At 43.8% G+C, this 17,083-nt stretch overlaps 1 protein-coding gene across 4 annotated transcripts in view; it reads left to right on the plus strand.

Moving 5' to 3' along the window:
* The first annotated feature begins 1,936 nt into the window (after window positions 1–1,936).
* Window positions 1,937–17,083, plus strand: part of PKNOX2 (PBX/knotted 1 homeobox 2) — a 280,016-nt gene continuing 264,869 nt past the window's right edge. For all 4 annotated transcript variants that reach the window (XM_040483432.1, XM_040483435.1, XM_040483436.1 and 1 more), the window contains exon 1: window positions 1,937–2,050. The gene's annotated coding sequence lies outside the window, so the exon portion shown is untranslated. The remainder of the gene's footprint in view (window positions 2,051–17,083) is intronic.

The raw sequence follows: 17,083 nt of genomic DNA on the forward strand, positions 1-17,083 counted from the left end.
TGATCCCGACTCATTTGGTAGCATGCTCCGCCCCCAGGCAATATAATGCAGAAGGGACTTTAGAACAGACTCTGGAGCCTGATTGCCTGGGTTCAAAGCCTAGCCCCGCCAGTCAGTGTGTGACCTTGGGCAGGTTAATCAACCTTTCTGTACTTTTGATTCCCCCATCAGTAAAATGGAGATAGTAACAGTACCCATTGCCTCTGGTTGCTATGATTGTTATGAGTTAATATATGTAAAGAACTCAGAACAGTCCTGGCATACACTGAATGATATGTACATGTTGTTATTGTCTGGTGGTGGTGGGTACATGGGCTGACATCTGTGGTTTATGGGTGGAAACTTAAGAGTACAAATTTCTCTAATCAAACAGGATCATCACAATATTTGCTTTCTACTGTTGAGAACACAGGGCTTAGGACCCAGTAGCTGTTAAATAATTCTCTTAGTACATCAGCCCATGAGCTACAGGATTTCTCAACCCTTTCTTAGTTTTTTTTTTCCTAAAAACTTAAAAAAAAAAAAAAAAGTATGACTAGGTCCAGATACAGAGCAATAGGGCTGCATTGGATTGGTAATGATAGCTTCAATAGCCCAAGGAGTTCAGCCAAGACACATATTTATTCATTCCACAAACAACAAACTCTCACTATGTGTGAGATGGCTTCTACTTATGTGATGATTTCCATTTGTGAACCAGAACTCAGAGTGGGGACATTCAGATGTATAATCACCCCTCTGTAATGTCGTGATAAGTAGCTTTCGTGTAATGGATTCTCCTCTGTCTAGAACAATGTGCTCAAAACAGAAAATGGTTTGTTTTAAAGAAAACATTTGCCACTTAACATGTTTGTCGAAAACACATTCATTTCAGAAGTGTAATTTTATTTTCTTTTATTGTCATCATCGAATTTTCGGTTTTTAGAAATTCATTTTAGCCTGCGATGTGACTTTGGGGCTTATTTCCTTCTCAGTTGTATAGAACTGGGTACCGTAATAGAAGTCGGCGGATTGGCAAGCAGGTCCTAAGGAAACCAGGTTGAGGTGTTCTATGACAGACTCCCAAAAGGTTAAAACTGAAAAGGATCCTAGAGATCCTCTACCTCATCACCTTCATTTTATTTATTTTTTTTAAGTTTATTTATTTATTTTGAGAGAGAGTGAGAGCAAGCATGAGCAGGGGAGGGGCAGAGAGAGAGGGAGAGAGAGAGAGAGAGAGAGAGAAAGAGAGAGAGAGAGAGAGAGAGAGAGAGAGAGAGAGAGAGAGAGAGAGACAATCCCAAGCAAGCTCTGCACTGTCAGCGCAGAGCCCTATGTGGGGCTCGAACTAACACTAACGAACTGTGAGATCATGACCCGGGCCGAAACCAAGAGCTAGAAGCTTAACTGACTGAGCCACCCAGGTGCCCTCATCTCCTTCATTTTAAAGATGAGCCCAGAGAGGTGAAATGACTTTCAGAGTCTGACCTGAAACCCAAGTGTATCGGCTCCAAACTCAGTGCTGTTCCACATACCATGAGCTTGTTGGTACCCTTCCAGCTCTACGTTAAGCCCTTTTCATTTTTTTAGGCCCTTTTCAAATCTCCTTCTGTTCTCAGGTTGTATATGAGGCTAAGTTATTATTTGACAATTCTGTTCAAGTCAACGAAGATGCCTTGAATACTACTTTGGTGCCAAACACTGTGTTAGGTGCAGGATATGAAAATAAGATGTGGGTCCCACCAAGCAGATTGTCGTAGATGGTATTATTATACCCTATTGTTTACTGCCTCTCCCTGTGACAGGATTATGCTTATCTGTGCCATTGACATCAGACTTCATCATGTGACTTGCTTTGGCCAATGGAAATTAAGCAGAAGTGATATGTCACTTTTGAGCAGAGGCTTTCGGGAACATTTTGTGGTCCCACACACATTTTCTCTTTTCTTTCTGCCAGGAGAATGGCATGTCCAGAATAAGACCCACAGAAAGAGAAAACATGGAGTGGAGCCAGAGCCACAGCCACAGCCACAGCCAATATATAACATGATGAGAGATAAACCTTTGTGTGGTGAGTGACTGAGATTCTGTGGTTGTTTATCCTGCAGCATAACTAGCACAAGCTGATGACTAGAGAGAGGATCACAGAGGAGCTGGAGAGACAGCTTATTTCCAACTGAATCACACGGGGTTGGATGCTTTGCTGGATGGAGACGCAGATGATTCAGAAGTAGGCTGAAAGAGGGAACAAGTAACTCTTCAGAGAGGAGGCATCAGGAAGGACTTTCTAGGAGAGGTGATAGCTGAGAAGAGTTTTAAAGGTTGAAGAGAAGTTCACCTTGTTAGGGGCTTGGGAGGTTTGTTTCTTCTAATCAGAGAGACCAGCATGTCCAGACACGAAATATGGTATGTTTGAGAATTGCCTGTAATGTCCACAACTGTGGGTCAGGATCAGAGTTCTTAATCTTTGAAGCCTATTGACCACTGGCCACTGTGTCAGGTCTCCATATATCCAAGGGATATATGCAGACACTGACATAAAAATGCTTCATTTATTTTGGCCAGAAATTTGGCCCCAGATTATCATCTGTTGTTATATCATGAGAAGTTACTAAGCTGGACTGTATGTGAGCCATAGAGACTCTTTTTCAAAAATTTAATTTTCATTTTAATCAAAGAATATATATGCATAGTTTGGAAATCAGCAGTTGCCTTGCTTCAGCCTTTCACATTCCCATGTTCCATTCTCCAAGGCAGTCAACCTCAACTCTTACAGCTCGTTTGTCATTTGTATATATTGCCATGTTTTTAAGTAATATGCTTATGTTACTATTTCTTGATTTATTAATTTTAGAAATTATATATTTTATACATGTTTTTAAAAACATTTTTAATGTATATATATTTTTGAGAGAGAGAAACAGAGTGCAAGTGGGGTAGGGGCAGAGAAAGAGGGAGACACAGAATCTGAAGCAGGCTCCAGGCTCCGAACCATCAGCACAGAGCCCAAGGCAGGGCTTGAACCCATTAACCATAAGATCATGACATGAACTGAAGTCGGACGCTTAGCCGACTGAGCCACCCACACGCCCCTCGAAATTATATATTGACTCTGTCATGGTAGATGAGAACTTAGTTTCCCCCAATGCCATCCCTGCATGTCCCCTTCATTCTATCTCTCCCAACATAAACTTTTTTTTTTGTTAAATTGATGTTTAGTGTTTATATACTAATGATTATGCAAATATTATTTACTCCTGCATCAAGTAGTGCACTGTGATTATGTGTCCTCTTTTGTACAATTCTTTGTTTTTCCTGGAGTTAATAACTGCCTCCTTTTTTATTGATCTGATGTCCAAATGTGCTTATAATTATTTTTTTTCTAATGGTTCAACAACTCTACTACATACCTGGTAATACTATTTTGCATACACTCAAGCTCATCTGTCCCATTTTTCCCCTTACAGTTATCTCTCTAAGAACCTTTTGTTTCTCTGTTCCAATCTGGATTGGCTGATTTTAGAATTAGAATACTACATAACTTATTCTGAGGCTTCCCTTTACCATCATTTTGAATATTTCTTTTACTGCCTTCTTATGTTGGAGTCCCTATTTCCTGAATTCTCTGTCTTCTTTATTACATTATCACCTAACTAAATTGCTAACTTCCATTCTCCAATAACTTCTCTCTTTTTTAAAGATTTTATTTTTAAGTAATCTCTACACCTAATGTGGGGCTGAAACTTACAACCTTGAGATCAAGAGTCACATGCTCTACTGACTGAGCCAGCCCAGAGCCCCTCTCCAATAATTTCTTAAGAATGAGTACTTTAGAAGTCATTGTCTTGGGGCTCCTGGGTAGCTCAGTTGGTTAAGCATCTGACTTCAGCTCAGGTCATGATCTCGCAGTCTGTGAGTTTGAGCCCCACGTTGGGATCTGTGCTGACAGCTCAGAGCCTGGAGCCTGCTTCAGATTCTGTGTCTCCCTCTCTCTCTGCCCCTCACCTGCCCATGCTCTGTCTCTCTCTGTCTCAAAATAAATAAAAACATTTTAAAAAATTAAAAAAAAAAGAAGTAATTGTCTTGAGTCATTGGCTATCTGGAAATATCTCTACACTACTCTGATGTGTGATTGATCATTTACTTGAGTACAGAATTCTAGATTTAAAAATATTTTCTTTCAGAATTTAGAAGGCATTTCTCTGTTGTCTTTTAACACGTAATGCTACTTTTGAAGAAGTTTAATAGTCTTATTCTTGTTTCCTTTACCTGTTTCTTTTTCTCCTTAGAAGATTATAGGAATTTTTACTTATCCCTCCTGATTTAAATCAGAATAACTGGCTACCTAAGTTGAGTAGGCAGCATGTCAGTCTCATAAAATCACGATGATGGTGATGGGCTTTGGTAGATACCTTTTTTTCATTCTTTTTGCTGGGATAATTAGATTAATATATTTTATTTCTCTCCTATTATTTAAGTCTCTCTTTTTTGTTTCCCTCTTTGGAAGTATTCCTCAACTTTGTCTTCTAAATCTTATGAGTTTTTTTTAATTTCAGAGAGGCTTTTTTCATTTAATTTTTTTTCTTTTTTATTGTAATCCCTTATTGTTTTTTGGATGCAACCTTTCCTCTTATCTTCTTGAATGGGTGTTATTGCCCTTTTTGAATTTTTTTTTTATTCCTCCTTGCAAAATCTCTATCACGTCAGATCTTTTTTTCTGGTTATATCTGTCTCCTTTTATCAAGTTTGAATCTTTCTTTAAGTATCTTCTGATTCTTGACTGTTTATATTTAAGAAGGAGGCACTGAAAGTTGATTTTGGAAACTTATTATGTAAATAGTATAGTTTGTTAACTAGTGGACTTTACATAGTGTGATCAAGTGAAAAGTGAATCTTTTGGGGCACGTGGGTGATTCAGTTGGCTAAGCGTCCGGCTCCAGCTCAGGTCACAATCTCACAGTTCATGGGTTTGAGCCATTGGGCTCTGTGCTGATGGCTCAGAGCCTTGAGCCTGCTTCGGATTCTGTGTCCCCCTCTTTTTCTGCCCCTCGCCTACTTGCACTCTGTTTCTCTCTCTCAAAAATAAATAAGCATTAAAAAAAAAAAAAAGTAAGTAAGTCTTTTTATTGAGGGAACTTCAAATATCAGTAACTGGAGTTCTCTCTGTAGCTTTTCAGTTGTTCAAAGAATCTTCCAATCTATTGGTTAGTGGTGTGGGGAGTTGCTAGCAAGGCCAGAGAAAGGGCTAAAGGTCACACAGTTTAGCATGCAGATCTCCCTTAATTCATTCACCCTCCACCATACTTGGTGTTCCCAACTCCAATATTGTTCTTATTCAGTTCCTCCAAAGAAAAGTCTCATTTGCTGGAGGGTAAAGAAATATAGCTTACTGGCTGTGTGGGGAGAGTGGAAACCCCTTTTATAAACAGAGCTCCTACCAATGCCCCCTGTCCATCTGGGTGTCTGGCCCCAGGACCATGGTGCTTAGAGCCTCTGAGGTCTGAACCTTTCAGGGCTCTGCAGAGTGAATCAGTCCCCACTGTAGGCCCTTGGCTTGTGACTTTACTCTTTCTGTGGATCCAATACCAATCTTCCCTCTTTGTTTTGTTTAAAAAACTAATTGTGGGGGCTCCTGGGTGGCTCAGTCGTTAAGTAACCTTCTCTTGATCTCGGCCCAGGTCATGATCTTACAGGTCCTGAATTTGAGTCCCATATAAGGCTCTATGCTGACAGTGCAGAGCCTGCTTGGGATTCTCTCTGCCCCTCCACCATCTCAAAATAAATAAATAAACTTAAAAAAAATAAAACAAAAGCTAAAACTAAAACTAATTGTGAAACTCTTTAGCCCACTGTTTTTTTCTCTGTCATTCTTGTCCTTGGTTGATGCCTTTGTCATTTCTAGAAGTTGAATGGTGATCCACAGGCTTCTGTGGGGTGATAGCCACTAAGCTATAGAAGAATATGGGTGGGTGACTGGGTGTCATTTTGGGTCTCACAGCTCCCTGGGCTCTCCTCAGTTTCCCTTGTAGGCTCCTCAGCTTTGTGTTGTTCCTTAAATATTGGTGTTCCTCAGGCTTCTGCCCCACAAAGACCCATCCTGTTAGCATAAGCTGAAGATTAGGGGCAGGTCCAAGGTCAGTTCTGTGGCCCCCTTTCTCTGAGCCCACATCCTAGTTTTGGCTCCTGGACTAGAGAGGAGGAAGCAGGGAAGACAGAGAAGGCAGGGCCAGCCTCTGCCAACTGCTCGAGAACCCTGGGCCTCACTTCATCTCAATGCCTGTCTGGCCTTCAAATGGTTTCCCTGACCCCAAACAGACTCCTAGTCTGGCCCAATTATACCAGCTTCGTGGGAAGGCAGAGATGTAGAGAACAGCCCCTTTTCCTGGTCCACTTCTGTCACTCATTCCAAAATGAATCAGGCACCATTCTAGAAGTTGGAATTATACTTATGAGTAAAGCAGACTGGATCCTACCTGGATCTTATAATCTAGTCCCAGGAAAGATAACAACAATAACGGCAAAAGAAACATACTGCACTGCATAGTACAGATGTCCTGTTGGGTCACTGCTGAGCTCTTGTTCCTTAGGCCTGGAACTGGAGGGGTAGAGGAGGTCATGGATGCAGCAGGGAACTTTTGAATAGATGGCTAACACACATGATGCTATTTCATGCCACCATGTCATTTTACACATGGGTTTCCACCTACATTGACTTTCATCTCTTGTCATTTTGACCAATTCTACTTGTTCTACTTGTTATTCTATTTGTTCAGTAATCCCTTCCTCTGCAAAGTCTTCCTGACCCACCCACCCCACATTAGCCACACACTCCTCTCTACCCCTCCCTCCCTTGTATAATCAACAGCTTCCTGAGTTCGATACTGCTTCCGGAGCTAAAGGCACAAGATGAGTGAAACTCTGGGCAGTGTGTGGGAACATGCCAACTTGGGTTGAGTGCTGGCTCTCCCACATACTGTCTTTGGCCTTGAGCAAGTGAATTAACCTTTCTTTTAAAATGATTTTTTTTTTCAACGTTTATTTATTTTTTGGACAGAGAGAGACAGAGCATGAACGGGGCAGGGGCAGAGAGAGAGGGAGACACAGAATCGGAAGCAGGCTCCAGGCTCTGAGCCATCAGCCCAGAGCCCGACGCGGGGCTCGAACTCACGGACCGCGAGATCGTGACCTGGCTGAAGTCGGACGCTTAACCGACTGCGCCACCCAGGCGCCCCTGAATTAACCTTTCTAAGCCTCAATCTTCCTATCTGTAAAATGAGGATAATAAGATATGCCATGAAGTGTTATGGTGGATATAAAATGACTATAAAGTGCCTATTGGGAGCCTATAATTAGCACTTAAATATTGGTTCCTTCCCTTTCTCCTTTCAAGGAGCTTCCAGTCTAATGAGAGAATGACAGGCAAATCAGTAAGTGCAGCGATTTGTCATAGGTGCTGTGATAATGGACACTGAATTACATGCCACTGATTTATGAGACTGCCTCTCTGTCTCTCCCACTAGACTAGGAGCTCCTTGAGAGCAGGGCCACGTGATTCTGTGCCCCCTGCTACCCAGCTCGATGTCTGATACACAGTAGCTGCTCCATTCAAGTTTCGGTAAATGAAATGGGAACGACTCCTCCCTCTATCTGATCCTGGTTTGATGCTGGTTAGAGCAATGCCCAGCATTGCCTTTTTTTTTTTTACCCCCCCTCTCACCCCCCACGCTGCTGTTCCTAGCTCAAAGAAGGGAAAATTATAGTTTCTCAGCCATCTGGGGTGAAAAATCTATCTTCGCTAGAGACTAATTTTTCCAAACGTCATCAGAGTGTGGGACATGAGCATACCCCACCCCTCTTGAGTAGTGGAATGAGTGAACACCGAAACGAGGACTCATCCAGTGCCCTCCTGTGGGACCAGCCTCTCTCAGGCCCCTTCTCTCTGAGCATGCAGACAGGCAGACCTCCACCAGCTTATCCATCCTCTTCAAATGAGTCTGTCTCCCAAGAACCAAACATTTTCTCTCCCTGGCCCTGACTTGAAATGAAACGACTTAGCCCACAGACAGTTTTATGGTCCCTCGCTTTCCATTCCTCTTGCTGAGCCCTCACGCTGGTTAGAGCCCAGCCCAGGCTCTGATTTATACAGCTCTCCCAGGCCCCTGTTGGATTCGGAATCTGGAACAATAAGACAAGGCTATCCATCACCCCTCTGCTCAGATCTCCCTGGACTCATTGGGAAGGAAGGAGGGGTGGGTGGCAGTGAAGACAGCCTCAGGGGTCCTGCCCAGAGAGCATTTGTCACGTTGATCGAAAGTGCAGGGCGGGAGTGGGGTGGGGGAGTGGAGGCTTTTTATCTCGCCCAAGCCTACCCTGTAGACAACAGGGATAAAGTAGAGCAGGGACAGGGGTGAGAACACACATGGGGGAGGAATGTAATGGAATTTGGCTCAGAAGTCTGATGGGGACCACGGATGCCACCCCCACCTGCTCCAACTCCTGAGCGCAGTAAGCACTGGTCCAGCTATGTTTGGTCACCACCAGGTTCTCCTCTCTGTGCCACATTGTGCCCCAGCACCTGGCACAGTGCCTAGCGTGTAGTAGGCATGCAGAAAAGATATGTTTGCTGATCGACTAAGCCTCCCTCTCCTCCTTACTCACTTACCAGATCTCAGGGTCAAGGGCTATTCAAAGAAATCTTTACACACGTATGCATGCTGTCTCTGTGCTTCTGTGATGTGTGGATGTGCATCCTGCATGAACATCTGTACGTGTATGCTGCACACATGTTCACATGAGTCTGTGTATGAGTAAGAACTTTCTGAGAGTCAGGGTTCTGAAATTCTAGAGTGGGTGACCCAAAGAAAACTGTGGCTTTGGCTTCTGTGAAACATTTAATTATTATTATTATTATTTGATATAATTTATTGTCAAATTGGTTTCCATACAACACCCAGTGCTCATCCCAATAAGTGCTCTTACGCCTGGGACTGGAAGAGGTGCCACTCTGTCAGGAGAGAAGGGAATGAATGGGTTGGGTAACCTCCCTAAAGGCTTTCTGGGCTTTCTGATCCCTGGTCAGCCAAAGAAGAAAGGGAGCTATTACATAGTTATCATCCGTAAACAACTTGAAATAGTTCTTGGTCCCAGGAACCCTACCCTTTGGACTTGGGGATCACTTCCTAGGAAACAAATTGTGATGGGGCTAGGAGCCAGAGGTTTGAGGATGGTGACTCCCTCTGCCGCTATCTATGCAGATGGAAGGCTACAAAGCCTTAGGGCAGTGTGCAAAGATCCTAGGGAGAGCATTTTGGTTATCAGCAAATTAGAGGCTTTGTTCAGAGCCAGGAAAAGCAAATCCGACGACTAAATCTAGGAGCTGATGAAAAGAGAATTCAAGGGCTATGGTGCTGTGGCACTGTGGCACGCCATTGTGGCTTTGTAGTGTCGCCATTGTGGCTTTGTAGTGTCTTTTGATTTTAGTGCTACTAAAGCAATAACATGTAATGGCCTGAGCATTGCTGCCTCCCAGTGCCTGGGAAGTTAGATGACCTGAGGAGAAGCCAAGGGTGGCTAATGAGTCATTAAGAGTCTTTATCAAATTAGGATTATAATCCATCTCAACATGCAGAGGAAAATGTTTCAAATTATCTACTTTCTTAATTGCAACTCAAAGATTTGGCAGGAAATTATCATGAGAGATAACATCTGGAAATTGACGGATTGTGCTGATGTGTATCTAAGCTTCCATAACTGTAATAGCTGGAGAATTCATCCACACATACTTACACTGATACTTGTACTCATAAATACTTCTGCTGTACATATTGGTTCAGACAGACAGGCACACACACACACACACCGTTATGTCTGTGTGCAGTGGATCAAGCCATCAGCATTCACACAGGCTGAGGTTCCTACCAAATGCTTGGAGATATAAGAAAATCATTTAATCCTTGCCTTTGAGAAGTTCAGAATCATGTTGGGGAGCTAATGTATACATATTTGAAATTTAAGAACATGTACAAAGCAGCATTCAAGTGTATGCTACAATAGTGGAAATGTGAGCCCACAAATCCAGAAGGATGTAGGACATGTGTGTCTAAATTAAGTAGAGTTTCTGGAATGGTTGAGTTTTGACTTGAGTGTTGACATTCCCACTGTGCATTACGAGAGCAGCCAATGGGGATCCAGGCAGAAGACATGCTGAGTCTGTCAAGGGCACCTGTGGCCAAGAAGTGACATAGCATGTTTGCAAAGTCTCCAGGGAAGGGTGGGGCTGGATGACAAACCCTGGTTTGGTTAGACAATGCAAGTGGACTCTTCACTTGCCCCATTAAGTCAGGAAAGATTTGAGGTTGACCTATCCTTCCCCTCCTGCCCGGTCTCAGTTTCTCTGCCTATAGAACAGTGTGATCTGAAGACAGAGTTAGGCTTTCCTACATCTCCCTTGGTTGCTGAAAACCTGAGATCTCTGAGTTCAGGGATTGTGCTTTACTCCTCTTTATAGCCGGAGGACCTAGCATGGGCCTGGCCAGCCTAGATGCTGGATGGGAGTCCACCTCCTGGTACATTTCTTAAAGGCTGTCAGTGTATGCACAGTGAATGAGTGAACCAGTGAATGAATGAATGAATGAGAGCCTGAACGGTGATGCTTATGAGGAAGCAGTGCAGCATAGTAGTTCCAGGTATGGGTTGTGGAGGCAGCCTGCCTGAGTCCACACACTTGTCACTTGGTGACAAGTTACTCCCTTTATCTAAGCCCCATGGGGATGCCATGGGAATGTGATTAGGCAGTGCATGTTGAGCACTTAGCTTAGAGTGTGGCACTGAGCAAATCATCAATATATATTAGCTATTATTATTGTTGGTGCTTTGTTTTATCATTCCTTGCTAAGCGAACCATGCTTCCCGTGCTGGGTAAGTTGGGTATCTTGTTCCTTCATTTGATCACTCTTTCTCCCCCCCCCCCCCGCATCGTGGTAAGACAGGACTGGCCTCTGCAGGTGATGTGGCCTCACCCCTTTCCAGTGCTGTTACTTGGTTCTCTGAGCCCTGCAGTCTGGCTGCTGTAGGTCCAGCTGCCAGAATAGAGTTGGGAACTTGGCCATGCAAAATCCTCAGCTCAGGGAAGCTTAGAGATTGGATGCAGCATCAGAGGCAACAAATGCTGGTTGGGTTCATCCCTGGAGACAGGGAGGAGATGGTCCAGTGTATAAGCAGAAGGACACAGGGCAGTTCCACGAGAAGAGGTGATGGTGAAGTGGTAAGAATGCAAATAGAGCCAAGGGAGAGCACGGTCATGGTCACAGCAGGGGCAACAGGTGTGAAGGTGATGAGGTAGCTGAAGGAGATGGGGATGAGGGGTCAGTACAGGTCTTCAAGGGGCAGTCTTTGTTTTGAAGAGAGTAGACATTTCAAGACTACATGTAACTCTGCCGGTGGAGGAGGGGTGGTCCTAGCAACTTCAAGGGTCTGAGGGAGGAGCCACTGAATGTCCTGCTGGCCTTCCCCCACTCCAGCCCCCCTCAGCTGGTCCTGTGTGGTGCTGGTGGGAAGCAGAGTAGATTGGAGAGCCGGTGAGCCAGATGATACATGATAAATGGTAAAGGTTTCAGCATCCAAACATAGTTTATACCAAGACAAAAACGAAGCCCAGAGGAGAGACTTTAATAACAATAGAATACAAGTCACAGAGTAATTTAAAAATTTTTGGCAGTCCCATTAAAATGGTAAAAGAAACAGGTGAAAATATCTTTAATAGCCTATTTTAATTTAATTCAATAAATCCAAACTAATATCGATTCAATACATATAAAATGATTATTAATGAAATATTTTACGTTTTTCATACGAAGTCTTCTAAATCCATGATTATACTTGTGGCACATCTCAATTTGGACCATTTGGACCATTGGAACATTTCAAGTACTCAGAAGCTACTCGTGGCTAGTGGCCACTGTGGGGGGGGGGGGGTGGACAGCAAAGGTTTATACCTTCCTTTCTCAAAGTTTTGTGGCCAAACTCTTGGGATGCCATTTCCCACAAGTGGCTCTTTTTGGAACTCATAGCATTTTACAATCTAAATATTCTCTTTCTCAGTTCTGTCAAACTGGCTGTGATACTGCCCATCCCTTGCTAGAAACTGGAAAGAGCTGCAGAATCACTTACAACTCTTCTCTTTCCTTTCCTGCTTCCCACGGAGCCTCTCATCTGGAGTTAGGGCTGGGTAGCTTGAGACAGAGGGACAGAGACAGAGACAGACAGACACACAGGGAAAAAGAGTTGGGGGGGCAGTGCCTGAAGAAACTTCCCATATGTACATCACTACCATAAGAAAGGTGGGGTTTTTGGAATGGCTTTAGGGACTATATTGTTCCTATATTAGAGAAGCCAGTTAGAGACATGACCCAATTAATTGCCTATTGTGTGCCCAGAGGATAGGTTGCATCCCTCATGCTCCAGAGGGTGGGAGTGAAATGGGGGAGTGGAGAGGCTTTTCCAGGGTCAGAAAAGTGAATCAGATATGGGCAAGGAGCCTAGACATCCCAACTTCCACCTCACAGCAGAATGCAGGAGCCCCACCTTTTGGGAGACATGTAGTGTCTGCATTTGCACATTGTACAAGTCCCCCAGCCCATCTCTAAGGGGTGTGCCCCCATGCATTTAATCAGGAGCAGAATCTTCTTGGCTTGGCCCTAGCCCCCCTGCCCCCAGTGCCCCAGTCCCACCTGGTTCCAGGGTCAGGAAGGAGGCCTTACGAGAAGAGTAAGCACCCCTTCCTCCCTTTCTTTGCTCCCATTATCTGTGTTTACAGCCCTCGGAGCCTGTCACAGTATACTCAGTAAACAATATCTGCCTTCCTCAGGCCAATTAAATAAGCACTATAATAAAGGCACAGGCAAGTGCAGTGGAGGCCCTGGGTAAGGGCTATTAAATCTAATGGCTCCATTTGTTAGAGAGCCTCCCATGTGCCGGGGACTGTGCTGAGCTCTGCCTTCATTATTTTATCTAATCTCCATGGGCTCATGAGCTGGATACTGTTATCATCCTCATTTCACAAAGGCAGAAGCTGAGACTCGGACAATGTCCGTGACTTCCCAGATACGTGGCTATTTCGTGATAGGGTGAAGATTCAAGCCAGGGCCATTTTGACTCCAAAGCTGCTGTTCTTTCCTGGGGGAAGCCAAGGAAGTTTTGAAAAGAGGTGGTATTTCAGCTAACTCTCAACATCAGATGGGATTTTGGTGGGTAGGGAAAGGGGGAAGTAAAATTCAAGGCTGAGGGAAGAGTGTGAGCAGGTGCAGGGAGGGCCAAGAGGTCACTGGCTGTCTTGCCATCCATGAGCCCCAGGGCCGGCCAAAATGGAAGTGCCCAAACCTCTCAATTGCAGTGGGTTTTTTCTTTTTAATTAATAAGCTTTAGAGCAGTTTTTGGTTCACAGCAAAATTGAGCAGAGTACAGGATTTCTCACGTACTCCCTGTCCCCCCCCAACCCCACCCACCATGTACAGCCTCCCCCATTAGCAACATCCCCCACCTGTATGGAACATTTGTTATAATTGATGAACCTGTATTGACCCATCACTACCCATAGTTCATGTGGGTTCACTCTTGGAGCTGTACATCCTGTGGATTTGGACAAATGTATGACATGTATCCACCATTATAGTAGCATATAGAGTACTTGACTGAGCTAAAAATCCTCTGTGCTCTGCCTGTTTATCCCCACCTCCACCCCCAACCAACCCTGGCAACCACTGATCCTTTACGATCCCCATAGTTTTGCCTTTTATGGAATGCCACATAGCTGGAATCCTATATTATGTGGCCTTTTCAGATTGGCTTCTTTCACTGAGTGATATGCATTTAAAGTTCCACCATGTTTTCTCACGGCTTGATAGCTTATTTCCTTTATAGTGCTGAATAATATTCTATTGTCTGGACGTACCACAGTTTATTTATCCATTCACCTACCGAAGGACATCTTGGTTGTTTCCAAGATTTGGTAATTATGAATGAAGATGCTGTAAACTTCTGTGTGCAGGTTTTTGTGTGGACGTAAGTTTTAAATTCATTTGAGTAAATACTAAGTGTCATTGCTGGATCATATGATAAGAGTACGTTAAGTTTGGTAAGAAACTTACAGCATGTTCCAAAGTAGCTATATTGTCCTGTATTCCCACCAGCAGTGAAGGAGAGTTCCTGCTGCTCTACATCCTTGCCAACATTTGGTGTTGTCAGCGTTTTGGATTTTGGCCATTCTAATAGGTGTTAATGATACCTTATTGTTTTAATTTACAATTCCCTAATGACAAATGATGTTGAGCCTCTTTCATATGCTTACTTGCCATCTGTATATCTGTGCATCTGTTGTCTGTTCAGATCTTTTGCCCGTTTTTCATCTGGGTTGTTTGTTCACTTAATGTCGAATTTTAAGAGTTCTTTATATTTTGGGGGTAACAGGCCTTTATCAGATGTGTCTCTTGCAAATATTTTCTCCCATTCTGTGGCTTGTCTTTTCATTCTCTTCATGCAGCAGCTTTTAAAATATAGATTCTTAGGCCCTTATCCAGATCAACTGGTTCCAGGATTGGAAACCAGGAACCCAGAACTATAGAGAAGTTCCACAAAGATTCTTATGCAGAAAGTCCACGGGCCAGCACTGAGAACCATTGAAGGTGGTGATGGGGAGATGTAGGCAGGAATACAGGAGATTAGCCTGAAAAGTAGATCACAGCCAGATGAGGAGGTGGAACTTGAGTGCCATGCTAAGGAATGTGGCATTCAAGTCTCTACTTTTGATTATAAGGTCCAATAAACATTTTAGGCTAAATATTAGAGGCAGTGGTTTCTTGAGGGGAAACCAGGGTATGATCCAACCTTTGTTTTAGGAAGAACACCCTGGTGATAGTATATAGGAAGTGTTAGGGATGTTGGTGACATTAGGCCAATTAGGAAATCATCAAAATATTTGTATTGCAGGTGACTGGAATTCGCATTCCAGGTGATAAGGCCCTCAACTGGGATGGGGAAATGATGGAGAAAGAAGTTCCATTCAAGTCAACTCAGCAAGTAGTTCCTTAATATGTTTTGTGGACTAAGCACCGTACCAAGGTTCTAAGGATTCTAAGATGAAATAGGTATTGTCCCCAATCTCAAAGAACTCAAAGAAAAGAATTAAGTTGAGAATAGAGGGAACTGGTGTATGGACAGTGTTGTGGACTGAATTGTGTCTCCCCCTAAATTCACATGTTGATGCTCTAACTCCCAATGTGACTATAATTGGAGATAGGGGCTTTAAGGAGGTAATGAAAGTTAAAGGAAGTCATAAGGGTGGGTCTCTAATCCAATACAAACGGTGCACTTAGAAGAGAAAGACACCAGACATTGCTATCTCTCTGGTGCACACAGAGGAAAGGCCATGTAAGGACAAAGCAAGAAGGTGCCATCTGCAAGCCAGGAAGAGAGATCTCACCAGGAACCAATCCTGCTGGCACCTTGATCTTGGACTTCCAGTCTCCAGAAGTGCGAGAAAGTAGCTATCTGCTGTTTGGGCCACCTGCTCTGTAGCACTTTGTTATGGCAGCCTGAGCAGACTAACACAGACAAGTTTAAGTTTTATTCATGGGCTGATATTGACAGGACTCAGTTAGGCCATTGGCGATACATGTCTACAGCTCAGAGGAGACAACGTGGGCCAGTATGAACTGCTTATCCTAAAGACAAATCACGTGCACACAGAGTGAGCAAAGGGCCCAGAACCAAGCCGTAGGAACTGCCAACATTTAAGAGTGATGACTAGGATTGGTAGGAACTCCTGTTTGGTCCTAATGCTGCTGTGTTGGTGACTTACATGACGTGTGTGCCTCTCTCCATCCTCCTTTTCATCCTCAGGAGGATTATGGGGGAGAGACTGCACAGTATGTGAAATGAATTCTACAGACTTAGTTTTCACTCTGTCCCATCTCTACTCACTGACAGAGCCAACATTTAGATGTGGAACGCCTGGAATTTGACATATTGTTGATTTATTTGTTTCTTAAGTATTTACTGGCTTGTGTCATCTGTTGAATTCTTGTATGATTATTGTTTCCTGTTTTATGTACTGGTGTTTGCCTGCTTCAACTGGAATGAATGCTCCTGGAGGGCAGGGGCTGTGACTGGAACTTCTTGGCTTCTGCTCTTTATCCTTAGCCCTGGCACACAGCCGAGCTTCCGGTGGGTGAAGGACAAATATTTGCTTTGAATGATTGTGGGAAGGATGGTTACATTTAGGTAATCATTTTTTAAGCTTTTGCAAATTACAAATGTAGTTAAAGCGAGATACATTTATTTTAAATTACAACGTTCAGTTTAAAGCATCCAAAGGGTATTAGTAGAAATCACGGTATTTTTAAAAAGACTCCAAAAATTAACAGCTCATGGCAATGGATCTCCTGTTTCAAGAAAGAGTTGGGTGCAGAACTAGATTTCAGAAAATGAGGGGTGTGACAAGTGTGAATCAGTGATGCATGGCTGTTGCCTGCAGTACTATTTATGGCTCACTGACACCTCTCTGATGGGGTTAAGTATTTACATTCAGCCTGATTCTCCCCTCTGACTCGGCAAGCTTTGGCAACTCACTGTGAGCCCTGAGAAAGAGAGAAAACCCTCCCTCCAGGGGTCCCGGGCAGGGGCAAATGGATCTCCCCTCCCCCTCCTGTGTCTGAAGAGGGCTTCCCTCTGAGAGTTTATGGCAGCCTGACCTCCAGCCTCTGGGTTGGAGAATCTGGCCGCTTCTGTACTACATAAAAAGGGCAAGTGCATTCATTATTATTATATTATTATACAATGTATAATATATAATAGCGATTATGCTGTCAGCAGCCAGAGTCTCTGACCACAGATCAGAGGCTGGGGTGACATAAATCCACCTAGTGAAGTCTTTGGAGGTTCTACATGAAGGTGAGAGGATTCAACTCCATCTATAAAGGGGGCTCTCCGTGAAGACTGTCTTCCACAAGCAACTTTGGAGGTTGAATTTGAGGGGTACCGGGACGATCTGGACAAACAGTATTTAGTGTATCGGGGATGTGGTGCAGAAAAGGTCTCAACTGCCCCTTCG

The sequence above is a fragment of the Herpailurus yagouaroundi genome, unplaced genomic scaffold (genome assembly GCF_014898765.1).
Source record: "Herpailurus yagouaroundi ecotype Mexico unplaced genomic scaffold, PumYag 161, whole genome shotgun sequence".
Taxonomy (NCBI): domain Eukaryota; kingdom Metazoa; phylum Chordata; class Mammalia; order Carnivora; family Felidae; genus Herpailurus; species Herpailurus yagouaroundi.